Genomic DNA, 13804 nt, shown 5'->3' with positions numbered 1-13804 from the left:
AATTACATTCAAGGAATAGTTCACTCACAAATGAAAATTCTCTCATCATTTACTCACTCTCATGCCATCCCAGATGTGTTTGACTTTCTTTCTTCTATAGAACATAAATTAAGATTTTTAGAAGAATATTTCAGCTCTGTATATCCATGTAATGCAAGTGAATGTTGATCAGGCCTTTTAAGCTCCAAAAAGATGATACAGTCATAATCAACCAGACTCCAGTGATTTAATCCATGTCTTCTGAAACAGATCAAAATATAACTCCTCTTTCATCGAACATCTTGCCATTGCTGTCTCTAGACACGATCATGATATCCAGCTAAATTACACTTCCTATAGCACCATCCACTTCCTATAGTGACATCTATTACATGCGTCAAGAAGTGTAATTGAGCTTGAAATCATGATTGTGCCTAGAGATTGCAATGGCAAGATGTACAGTGAAAAATGTGTTATATATGGGTTAAACCACTGGAGTCTGAGTGATTATGTTTATGCTGACTTAATCACCTTTTTGGTGCTTCAAAGTTCTGGTCACCATTCACTTGCATTGTATGGACCTGCAGAGCTGAAATATTCTTCTACAAATCTTAATATGTGTTCATCAGAAGAAAGGAAACACATCTTAGATGGCTATGAGGGTGAGTAAATTATGAGAGAATTTTCATTTTTGGGGTGAACTAACCCCTATATTAAGGGTCATTTTAAAGAACAGTTTGGCCAAAATGAAAAATCTGTAATTATTTACAGGTTTTTGGTTTTACAGTATGTTTATTGTATTCTTTCAGAAGACTTGAAATATGTTGGACTACTTTTATGATATTTTGGGCCCTTTTTAATCTTTAAAATGATTCACTGTCCCATGCTATTATGCTGAAAAGACAGGTTGTGATATTCATGAAAACTTGTTTTGTGTTCCGAATAAGAATGAAAGGCTTACAGATTTGTATTGACATGAGTAAGCTATGACAGAATTTTCATTTTGGGGTGAACTATTCCAATAAATTACTGAAGAAACATATAATCACTGCACTGTCAATCACAGAGCTGCAAACCAGGCTTCATTCTGCTATTTCATTTTGCGCCTGAGAGAGCAAGATACTGCTGTAGAATAATAAATGTATATTCGGCGACTGTGCTTGACCACCTGAGGAATTGAATTGTCCAAAACAAAACAGAGCAACATAATGACAAGCAAATGATCTCCCCAACCACACCATTCATTTGTTTTAACCATATATTGGTTCCATTCTGATTGGCCATTGGTTCTTTATTCAATCAACACATTGGTTAAAAAAAATAAGCTTGTATTAAATATCCCCTATTTCTCACTCTGATTGAGTCACTGATTGAGACAATAAAAATGACTGCCAATGCTAGACTTTAAAGGGTTCACCCAAAAATATAAATTCTCTCATCATTTCCTCACCCTGATGTCATTCCAAAACCAAGCAAAAGTGTCATAAAAGTAGTCCATGTCCATCATATTCCAAGTCCCTCTTTTTTATGTGGAACGCAAAGGGGTACATTTTGAAGAATGTCCCAGTCCCTCTATTAAATACTATGGCACTGGATAGTGGCTCTGCTTTCATGCTTAAAAAAGGAAGTTAAAAGTTTCTTAAAAGTAGTTAATGCAACCCGTGCTTTATATTCCAAGTCTTTTGAAGACATATGATGGTTTTGGTAATAAAAAAGGGGCATTATCCTGTAAAACTTTAGACATTCATGAGTGTACATGAGAGAAGCTGATTGTTGAACTTGCATTGTTTTTGCAGCAACCGAAAGTGCAGTGCTAAAAATGCAAATTTTTGTATGAAAATGTGAATGTGCAAGGTTTAATCGTGAGCTTGTGTGACTGACCTTTCATGCACTCTCATGTATGTGCATTTTTGGGTGAACTATCCCTGAAATGTTCCACTTAGAGGAATAGTTCATCTAAAAATTATACTTATGTCATCGTTTACTCATGTTGTCCCAAACCCATGTCGCTTATACACAATAAGACAAGTTATAAGAAACGCAAAGCAGAATGTAAGCCTCAGTCACTATTATCTTTAGTTATATGGAAAAACATATGCAATGAAAGTGAATGGTGACTGAGACTGAAAATCCTGCCTAATATCTCATTTTGTGATCTATGGAAGAAGTCCTCCAGGTGTGGAACCAGGGCAGGATTAACTTTATGGGCAAAACATTTTGTCTGGTGTGATCGTGGAGCACTGCGAATAAGCGCAACATGGAGCGGTTTTCAATATGTGTTGCTTCATTAACTTCATTAACACTAGAGAAGTTTGCTAATGATTGCTGAAGATTATATGGACAGTATATAAGTGTAAGAATATGTACATTTTATATTATTTACATTACTATTGGAATATATTAATATTAATTAATCTTATGTTAATATTTGCTTGTAATTCACAGCACTCTGTGACATACAATGCCAAATATTATTGAAAGAGAAATGGTGATGTGATAACTTCACATTAGGGGAGGGTATTGTTTATTTTCGTGATATTCGTGTAATGTGATGTTTATTTACATTTATTATATAATAATAGTGCATTGAATTTTTAATTCAATATTTGTTCAAGTTTCTCTTATGTCATTAATCAGGTGTTAAATATTGTCTAGAGGCCCAGACCGCTGCATTTACTGATGAGGATTTTATAAAATGATTTGAACCCTTTACAGACACGTTAGAAAGAATCATCATTGGCTAGAAAATTTTCATTTCTACTTGCTAGACTTTTAAAATGAAATGTAAGCTTAAAAAAACCTCAGGAAGTGGGCCTCTTTACATAAATGCAGTATTGTTCATATATTCATGTACATTTATGACTTCATCACACAACCAGGAGTGTATATTTTATTTGATATTTCACTTTAGATTTCATTTTAGTCAGATTATAGCTTTTTACAAATGTACAAATTCCACATTTTATCAATTTATATGATGTTATAAGATTGCATATATAGCATTAATACAAGCTGTCACAGTTTGAAATTGTATACACATTTTAACATTATATATTTACAAGATTGTAACCTAATAATGAAAATAGAATTCCACATTTAACATTTAAGTGCTACTATATCCAAATTACAGTAAAAAAAAAAAAGAAAATCTATTTGTACATCTATCCCTAACAGACTCATTTGTATTTCTGTCAAAAATCTAAGATGGAGCTACTGTATATAAGGTCTACTGCAGCCAGATAAGATACATTTCCTTTCAAGTGCACGCTCATACAACACAACATGCAGTGAAAGGATTTCGATGCTAAAGTTCTTAATCTGAACATTTACTAGCCATCAGTGCTAGGTAGATTAATTTTGAAGTGTAATCTAGCACTGATTACAAATTACAGGACTAAAATTTTAGTCTGTAATTTAATGTAATCTCTTGGATTACATTTAAATGTAATCTTATCTGATTGCTTTTGGATTACTTGTAGATTACTTCTGACCTAATTCACATGCATTTGAGTAGGATAAATTGTACCATTTTGACATAATGTTGCTTAATTGCTTTTAAGAAAACAAAACTGATCAAAATATTTAAATGTATATGATGTTTTGTGTTTTACTCGCTATTTGTCTAACCATTTGAAAACACGAAGACATTTTGAAGGTATATCGCAGTAGGCTGATTTAGAATGTAAAATTTTAAATATTTAAAAAGAAAAAAGAAAACAAATTAGAAGGATTAATAAATTATGAACAATTTACTGTGTCTGATTAATATGTAATTATGTAATACAAAAAAAGTATCTGTAAATCTGATTAAATTCATTTTAAAATGTAATTTAATGTAATTAAATTACTGTTTTATGTAGGATTGTATGCCTACTGTCTTGTGTAGGATTCTTCTTTTTGTACAGTGCTTTCACAACACACATCGTTTCAAAGCAGCTTTACAGAAATTATGCTATAATAGAAAATGAAGATGTAATGTATGTAATATCTTTGAGTCATTATTGTGCGGTTTGATAAAAACGTGATTATAGATTGTGCCTTAAAAAACAAGTAAATATTTTTTTTATTTAGGTCCCCAGTGAGCAAGCCAAAGTTGACCGTGACAAGGAGTAAGATGTTGGTTTATGGACAAAAATAACCTTGGGGGAAACCAGGCTCACTGTGGGGGCCAGTTCCCCTCTGGCTAAACAGTGAATATAATATCAATATTAGTTATTTATGTGTAGTACAAGTCATGGTTTAAAATTTGTAAATTAAGTAAGTGTAAGGGGCCAATGTTTAAACAAAAGATTTTTTATGAACTGTAAGATTAATGACTAAATTCTTTGAAGTCTGTCATGAATTATCTGCGGAAGTTCAAACAGATTAATTGTCAATTGTTATTTGGCTGATAAAGGCTTTCATTGCTAATTTATTAATTGTCTATGTATTCCAGTTTAGGAGTGTGTCTATTTTAAGAGTCCATCCGCTGACCAAAATGATACAGACAGAGGTCAGTGAGGGGCATCACAATTCGACTGGCAACTAGGTCAGAACTTCAGGCAATGGCCAGTGAAGTATCCCATGTTTTATGGCAGCAACTGGCAGCAGTTCATCTACTGTGAAGTCCATCGTAGTAGACTGAAGTGATATCTGGCTGGCATAGGCTGCAGTTAGTTGACATCACTCAGCAACATGTAGTAGTGGGAGTCGTACATAAGGCAGTACCAGAGCTTTATCTGGCAGGTACTGGTAACCTCAGGATATGCTTCCCGAGTTCAAGAATGGGAAACAAGTAGAATAATATTAGCTTAGATGCCATTCAATTTATAACAGGATTATAGAATATGAGAAGTGTTTCTGGTTTGGCAGACCTAACTAATGCAGCATAACTATGAGTTAGATGTTTAGGTGTATGTCTGGCTGAATTAGGCATATGTCTGGCTTGCTTGAGCATATGTCTGGCTGAAAAGATAAGTTTTTAGTCTAGACTTAAACCGAGAGAGTGTGTCTGAGTACTGAACAATGCTAGGAAGACTGTTCCATAGTTTAGGAGTGTGGCAGGGCGGAGGGCGGGGCCGGGTGGTGATTCTACACACCCGGTCCCTTATCAGGCTAATCAAGCCTCTGAGAGGGATAGAGGCCGACTGTGGATGATGGTGCGGGAGAGAGAGATAATTCACGAGCATGTCCGTTGTGTTTGTTTGTGTCTTTTGTTTAAGTTTCTCATTAAACTATTATTTATATTGTCAAGCCGGTTCTCGCATCCTCCTTGCCCTTTACACTGGTGCCAAAATCCGGGAAGGAGGAGGGATGCCCGCCGTGGAGTCCTCGACACTGCCGTCCACCCGGGGGAGCACCGCTGCCATCTGCTGGGGGGTGAAGTAGCCCGACCGCCCAGACGCGGTGAATGGCCGCCGTCCGTGAGCCGAGTGGGGACTGGACTCCCCGACTGCCTGGAGCGATGGAGCCGCTGCCAGGGGCGGAGGAGAGCCCTGCCATCCCCTAGAACGCGGAGGGGGTCAAAAGAAGACCGCCGTCCACGAGGGGAGGAGGGAAGTGACTTCCTGACCGCCTGGAGCAGTAGAGCTGCAGCCAGGGGTGGAGGAGTGTCCCCACGATTTGTCAGAAGCGCTGAGGGGCGTTCTGTCTGCCAGGGGGTCCTCATTCCCTATTTCATTATTTCTGTTTCCCTCCCTTTGTCCCCTCCCTCATTCAGGTAGACAGGGATGACCTGCCGGCAGAAGGGGCAGAAGGCATGCCCCTCCCCAGGGAAAGAGGGGGTGTACGTCATGCCGGGGGATCCCCAGCTTGAGAGAACGAGGGAGGAATGTGGCAGGGCGGAGGGGGGGGCGGGTCGTGATCATACACACCCGGTCCCTTATCAGGCTAATCAAGCCTCCGAGAGGGATAAAGGCTGACTGCGAAGATGGTGCGGGAGAGAGAGATAATTTACGGGCATGTCCGTCATGTGTTTGTTTGTGTCTTTTGTTTAAGTTTCTCATTAAACTATTATTTATATTGTCAAGCCGGTTCTCACCTCCTCCTTGCCCATCTAAATCCCTTTACAAGGAGCCATATAGGAAGAGGATCTCCCTCCTTTATCTCCATTTCCATATATATTGCTGTCTTATCTACTACATTATCTTACTTATCTATCTTACTGAAATCTTACTATTGTAACTATTAGTACTTTATTAATTACAGTAACCCTTGGGGCTGCACTAGCATTGTGTTCTGTAAATTGTTTATGAAATTGCTTGATATTGTGTGATCTTGCGTACACCCCTGCATTACCTCATGTGTTAATTTCAGGAGTTACTGGATAGTTTGTCTTGCAAGTGTATGTGGTGAGGGGGCAGTCTATGGGTTCATGCCCAAGGGCACTAAGGAGTCTTAAACCGGCCCTGTGTGGAACAACATGAGAGTAAATAATGACATTTTCATTCTGGGTAAACTACAGTCTCCCTTTAAAGTGTGATTCTCAGTGGGTCGCAACCCCAAAATAGGTTTCTGACATGTTCTGGTAAAAACAGTGCTAAATTAAAATAATACAATGCAACAAACCACTGTATATAGTTAGGATAACAAAATAAAGGTTTATCAATTTAGGCTTATTAAAAAGACTATGTTACTCATATCTTCTGTTGTTTATGTCAAAGACACAAGCCAACTAGCAAATATTGGCAGATGCCAACATGGTCAGAAACCATAATACAAAATAATACAAAATAAAGATGGTTGGTGTTTGAGGGCCGCAGGGGAGCCTGGCCGAACAGCTTTTTGGCAGTTGAGAGCATGAAACCATTGAAATTGGAAAGACATTTAGAAACTAGATATAAAACCATAGTCTACAAGTAGAAACCAATGAATAAATTTCAATGGAAAATCTGGGTCATGAACAAAACAGAGAACCACTGCCTTCTACCACTGTGGATACAACAGCTTAAGTTATTCTGTTCAGATGACACATAGACAGTCTGCTTAAGGCAATTATTAAGCTCAAAATGGGGAGAAAATATAATGAAGATAAGTTTGTCAGTCTTTTCATAAAAGAGCCATTAAAGGTCTACAAAGTTAAATTCATAAACTCATTCATTTTTTACTCCCAAGTGGCTTGGCTCTATGAATCATAATAATACCATGTTCTTCCACGAACCCCTTCTTGATGAAATGTTAATACTCAGTGACTACCAAAGCACATTGTAATCCATGTCATGTTTCTTTTTGTTTTAAAGGAAAGAAAGCATTATCTTGTACTTGAGTGGCAGTTTAAATTCAGGATAAATTATATGGTTCATCTGAGCTAGTTGATAAAAAGTTAGTATGACCTGGACGTCAACAGTGTGCTTGCTACTGACTCCAAACGTAACGTCATTACAGAGTAGTTACTTGTATGACAAGTTTGATAGTTTGTTATCTAATGCATTAACTTTCGCACATTATAAATCTGGATTAGCCATATGCTTTATGGGCCACTGAAGGTATAAATAGCTAGATGCTATTTGCAGCGGCGGGCCGTGCATTTAAAGTCTAGGCCTTCAGTGTAATTCGTGCCATTAAGGAAACACAGTTTCACAATGAATAAGACACCCTTTGCGTTTGGGCATCATACATTATGTCGCAGCTAACTAGTAATATCATTTGACATTTTAAAATCAAGTCCACACACAAAAGCCAGAACTTGAAAGGACACTTAATGCTCAAGCAAGCCTAATTTTTTGAATGAACATCTCCTGAACAGACATTAAAAAAAATCATAATTTTTCAAATGTATATACCAAGGAGGTCTATAATACCTGGAAAAATCTTTTATAATATTTGCATTTGAAATGACGCTTGCAATAAATTTTGTTTTGCCAGGGTACACGGTTACGCTGCGTTCCATTCAAGTTCAATGAGGGATATTCCTACTTGATACTGTATCTCCGACCATAAATACAATCTGTAACACTATATTCGAAAGATGACTTTTAAAGAAACAAAACTGCAATGCTCCTGTTAACTTAGCAGGGGTTTGACACTCATTAGAGATGTCTCCTAACAACCCAACTGATAAACAAAACTACAGTGCTAGCATTTGTGCTCCAGGTGTACAATTATCAAAAGAGATAATAATTTACAATTTTTTATACACCTTTTTTTGCAGGCCTTTGTTAAACAAGCTTCAATACCATGTCATGTGGAAACAAACTCATTTATCATTATAACATAATAAAGTGAATGTTTATCACTTACTTTGTATATTTCCCTGTGTGTTGACATGTTTGTGTGACATCATGTGAATTTCAGCACAAGCCTACAAAATCTGATTTTGTTTCTCATTCACTTGCACTGTTGATGGATTCTGCAGAAATTCTGAAGGCTTGATGGGGTGGAGCTCAAACTCACGCACTGCTTCAGATTCGGGCATGCGATTTGTGAAATAGTTGTCATTCTTTGCTTGTAAGCATCAAGTAATAAATTCTGGATAAATGGACTGGATAAACTTTTAGTTTTTCTCTATTTGCTTGTAGATTAAATAAGATTGGAACGCGATTAAAAATACATAGGCAAAATTGTGATTTAAAATGAATGGATGAAAAATATTTATTTATTTGGCATGTTTGGCCAGCAGAGAAGGCTTTGCTTGCCCTGACAATTCGCCACTGGCTATTAGCATCCCAGTCTAAATAGTACCATGTAAGCTGTTATTGCATTCGGTTCCACTGATCACTGGTCTAGGATCAGTTTGCATCCAAACTGCTTTGTGTTAACACGTTTAACATTCAACATTCGGGTGGGTAAAAAGTAACTGATTTGTGTATAAATACACGCTGCATTTAAAAAAAGAATAACTACACTGGATGCCTACTGTCGAAATGATTGAGGGGAACTCCCCCCTCCATAGATTGACCTGCAAAATAAATCATGTCCAATCATGGCCTTGATCAAGCTTCATATTGTGAAACATAAGTGTGATGGTGTGTAATTTATAATATTGAGTGTGATGGTACTGTCATTTTTGTTTTGTTTTTGGAGACAACGTTTGATAAACCTTGGACTTGCTAACATAAGTTATGTTCATTTAATTTGAATGTATAATTATTATAATTTTTTTTTACATTTTTGCTGAATCAAACTTTTAAGTAATAATAATAAACTGTTTGGCAATATACAGCGTACCTATACAGGGGCGGACTGGCCATCGGGAGAACCGGGACTTTTCTCGGTGGGCTGGCCGCAATAAGCTGAAATGGGATGCCGCGTTATACAGAATGGGCCACAAAACAGCAGCACGATATGCCAAAGGGGGCAGCGATATATAGAAAAGGACAGAGACCCTCCCCATATATATATATATATATATATATATATATATATATATATATATATATATATATATACAGTATTATGGCAGTTGATTACATTTTTTAATTCCGATTAATCACATAATTTGTTTTGTAGTTAATCATGATTAATCACAGATTTCCATACTTATTTTCCTGTCAAAATGCATGTATTTCCATCTTGTGAAAGAAAACAACAATATGTAACAATATAATGCTTTATTAACATTTTCCAAACAAAGCCTTCAACAATACTGCACTAAAATATCACCAATTCAAGTAGCCTAACATTAAACTTTTCCCAAAGTCTTAGTGGGAGTTTGACTTATTGAAATAATTAGTATTCATATTTTCATTAATTTCATATTTCTAAATTAAGATTTTACATTTAAAATATTCATCTCATAACATTATTTATGCATTTGCAACTGCTTTGTAAATGCATTTATTCCTGCTCTGTGAAAATACACCTAACTGCCACTTCAGATGCCGCTTCTGTGCCACTTTTGCTGTATAAAGATGGTTTTAGTACCTATAGATTAAGTATTCATTGCAGTAGGCATTAAATCTCTTAAACTCTCATCCTCCACAATATGAATCTGCTGGTAGACTGTGGCTATCTAATTTGTTACAGCAATCGTGAAGCTGCGCTCATGATTCATGTTAGAACGTCAACACAAGCATCTAGCGCCGCTTTTAACTCCATGGAAATGTGAAGTGATAATTAAGACTTGCCAGGTTTCAGTGGTAATTAAAATGCGCTGAAAATACTTGATTTCTATTACAAGTCCCATCTGGGCTTGTTTTGTACATCAAATAATAGCGCTAAGAGGTCCTTTCTCATAATTACATCACTGACAGGGAAGCGCTGTTGTGGTATGTGTGTCAGTGTAATGACTCCGGGTGGACAGATTGCAAAGGTTCCACCCTCCTAATAAGTGTTTATGCTGGTTTATGCTGTTTTAACGGTAAATGCGTTAATCGCTATTAAGAAAAATGAATGCGTTAAACTTTTTAAATGAATCACATGCAATTAACACATTAATTCTGACAGCTCTACTATATATACATGTAAATTATAAAGCTACGCTCATATCATAATGTAAAAAACTTAAATCTTTAATTTCTTGATTGGACACTTATTGGACACTTAAGCAGATATGTGCTTCACTGTCACTTCTAAATTCCATCACAACTTCAGTTAAACTCTGAAGTTATCTGTCATGTTTTCGTGATGTAATGACAGCAATAGGGACAGCATTTCTTTTTCAAAAAAATCCAAGCTGTATACATAAATACCAAAATAATTGAAAATGTTTTTAAATTGTTATGAAAATAAAATTGATTTTGATACTTATAAATGAATTGTTGAGAACAGTCTGGGTTAGGGGAAAATTCTGTATTAAGTACATAAAGACACATTAAAAAGGTTGAAATCTATTTCAATCTATTATATTAATTTTTTATTTTCTCCACTTTTCTTCCCAATTTGGAATGCCCAATTCCCAATCCGCTCTAGGTCCTCGTGGTGGCGTAGTGACTCTCAGAATCTCAGTTGCCTCCACATCTGAGACCGTCAATCCGCGCATCTTATCAAGTGTCATGTTGAGTGCATTACCACGGAGACCTAGCGCTTGTGGAGGCTCACTTTATTCTCTGAGGCATCCATGCACAATTCACCACATGCACCACCGAGAGCAAGAACCACATTATAGTGACCACGAGGAGGTTACCCCAACGTGACTCTACCCACCCTAGCAACAGGGACAATTGGTTGCTTAGGAAGCCTGACTGCAGTCACTCAGCACGCCCTGTATTTGAACTTGTAACTCCAGGTGTGGTAGTCAGCGTCTTTACTTGCTGAGCTACCCAGGCCCCCTATTTCAATCTATTCTTTAAAACTAGCTTTTTTTTTCTTTTTGGAATTTTTTTTCCTCTCATTAAAATCTTATTCTTAAACATAAGCATAGAATCACCTATAAATGTTAGCTAATGATGTTGGCCTGTGAATCATGAGCAAACAGAAGAAAGACTCTCCAGCACTGAAATAATACTAATGATGATGATGAAAACTAACATTATTTAAACATGTTTTGATTGTGTCCAGAATTCGTATTTAAAGTCTTTAAAATCACATTGCTTTTCTCTTGACTTTATTTGACCTTGAGGTAAGCCAAAATTAATTAAAAGTAATCTGATTATATTACTCTCTAATTGTGTTAATTTGATTAGGTTACTGATTAAATTTTTACTAAGTAATCAGTATTTGTAACATCAAATACATATAATTGTTGAGTTATGACTGCGTGTAATTTATTTATCTTCAAGTAATGTTTACCACTGACCTTATTTTACTTATTAATGCAAAACAGGGCAGTAGGGGGCAATGAGCACCGCCTCACCTTGGGACTGTACTGGCAACGCACGAAGGATATAGCTGCGGTCAGAGCTCCAAAAAGGGGCAAGAGCAAAGATATATGGAGCCCCTAACCCTTTCCCTAACCATGTGTAGAAGTGACACCCCCTTTTGGTGTTGGCACAAGCCCCTTTTGGAGTAATCACGCACCTTCTGGAGTAACCCTGCCCTCTATTGCAGATTCTGCCCCCATTTGGAGATCTTCGGCCTGCAGCTATACCTACTTGGACAATGATGTGCAGTGTCGACCTGCAGAGGCATGGACCCTATAAGACCCCTAAAGGTGTCCTCTAAATAGTGAGGTGGAGCCACTGTCCAGCACATCCCACAGATTCTCAATTGGATTGAGATCTGGGGAATTTGGAAGCCAGGGAAACACCTTGAACTCTTCATCATGTTCCTCATACCATTCCTGATCTATGTGTGCAGTGCGGCTGGGTGCATTATCCTGCTGAAAGAAGCCACTGGGAATACCATTGCCATGAAGGGGTGTACCTCTTAATGTAGGTGGCACATGTCAAATTGATGTCCACATGAATGGCCAGACCCAGGGTTTTCCAGCAGAATATTGCCCAGAGCATCACACTCCTTCCACTAACTTGTTGTCTTCCTACAGTGCATCCTGGTGCCATCACTTCCCCAGGTAAATGGCCGTCCACGTGATGAAAAGAAAGCGGGACTCATTGGACCAGGCAATCTTCTTCCACTGCTCCAAGGTTAAGTTCCAACACTCACATATCCATTGTAGGTGCTTTCGATGGTGGACAGAGGTCATCATGGGCACTCTGACCCAAGGTACAAGGTGCAATGCACTGTGTGTTGTGACACATTCCTCCAGTAACCATCATTCAAATTTTCTGTGACTTGTGCCACAGCAGACCTGGCTGTGGACTAGCCTTTGCTACCCTCGTGAATCGACGAGCTTTGGGCACCCAACACCCACTCACTGGATTGTGGTTTGTCCCTCCTCGGACCACTGTCTGTAGGTACTCCCCACTGCCGTCTGGGAGCACCCCACAAGCCTTGCCATTTCAGAGATGCTCTGACCCAGTTATTTGACCATAATAATTGCGCCCTTCTCAAAGTCAATCATGTCTTCACTCCTGCCAATTTCTCCTGCATTCAACATTTTGACAACTGACTTCTTGTTCGCTTACCATCCAATCTACCCAGACCTTGACATGTGGCCTTGTTAGGGGATGATCAACGTTATTCACTTCAACTGTGAGTGCTCATGATGTTATGGCTCATCAGTGTATATGTACAATATCAATACTATATATATTATTAATATTCATATAAGCCCTTTTTTATCCTTCCACCCATCCCTTTAAATTCCTTATTTGGGGGCATTTCCCAGTAATTATTTATATATTCCATTAATGAATTCAGTTAAGTAATCAGCACATTGTGTAATTAATTCGATTAAAACTTTTATTCGATTACCAGCCTTAATTTAAATTCATCATTAATTATCGAGACTATTTTAAGTAATCAGAAATACCCTATCTGTGTACAGGAGCACAATTATTTGCAAAATAATAATAATAATTATAATAAAACTGTTACGATCCCGTGTTGTCTGCCCCGTGTTTTCTGTTTCACTCGTCACTGATCACGCTCCATGTCACGTTTTCCTTGTTGTCCGCCCCGTTTTTCACTGTCCTTGTCTAAAAACTACAATTCCCACAATTCCCGGCCTCCCTCACTGCCTGCACTCATCATTGTTCCCACCTGTGTCTCATTCAGTCTTCATTGTGTCTGTGTATTTAAACCCTGGTTCTTTGTTTAGTGACTGTCGATTGGTATATGTAGATGTAATGCCTGTTCTTGTATGTGTTTTGACCCTGTGCCTCATTCGTGTTCATGTTTACTCTTGTTTAGATTTCAGTTTCCCATCGTGGATGTTTATTTTGTTCCAGTGTCTACCTGTCATTTGTATTCATTTATAGTTTCATTAAAACACTAGCCGCACCTGGATCCAGCCCTCTTGTCTTCCCTACTTCATTTGTAACAAAAACATTAAATCTTTAAAAAAATGTATCAATAAATAATGATTTACATATCAGCCTTACCAGAAAATTCCCTCACTGATTGCAAG

Source organism: Xyrauchen texanus, chromosome 12 (assembly GCF_025860055.1).
Source record: "Xyrauchen texanus isolate HMW12.3.18 chromosome 12, RBS_HiC_50CHRs, whole genome shotgun sequence".
In the NCBI taxonomy this organism is placed as follows: Eukaryota; Metazoa; Chordata; class Actinopteri; order Cypriniformes; family Catostomidae; genus Xyrauchen; species Xyrauchen texanus.
This window is presented reverse-complemented; position numbering follows the sequence as displayed.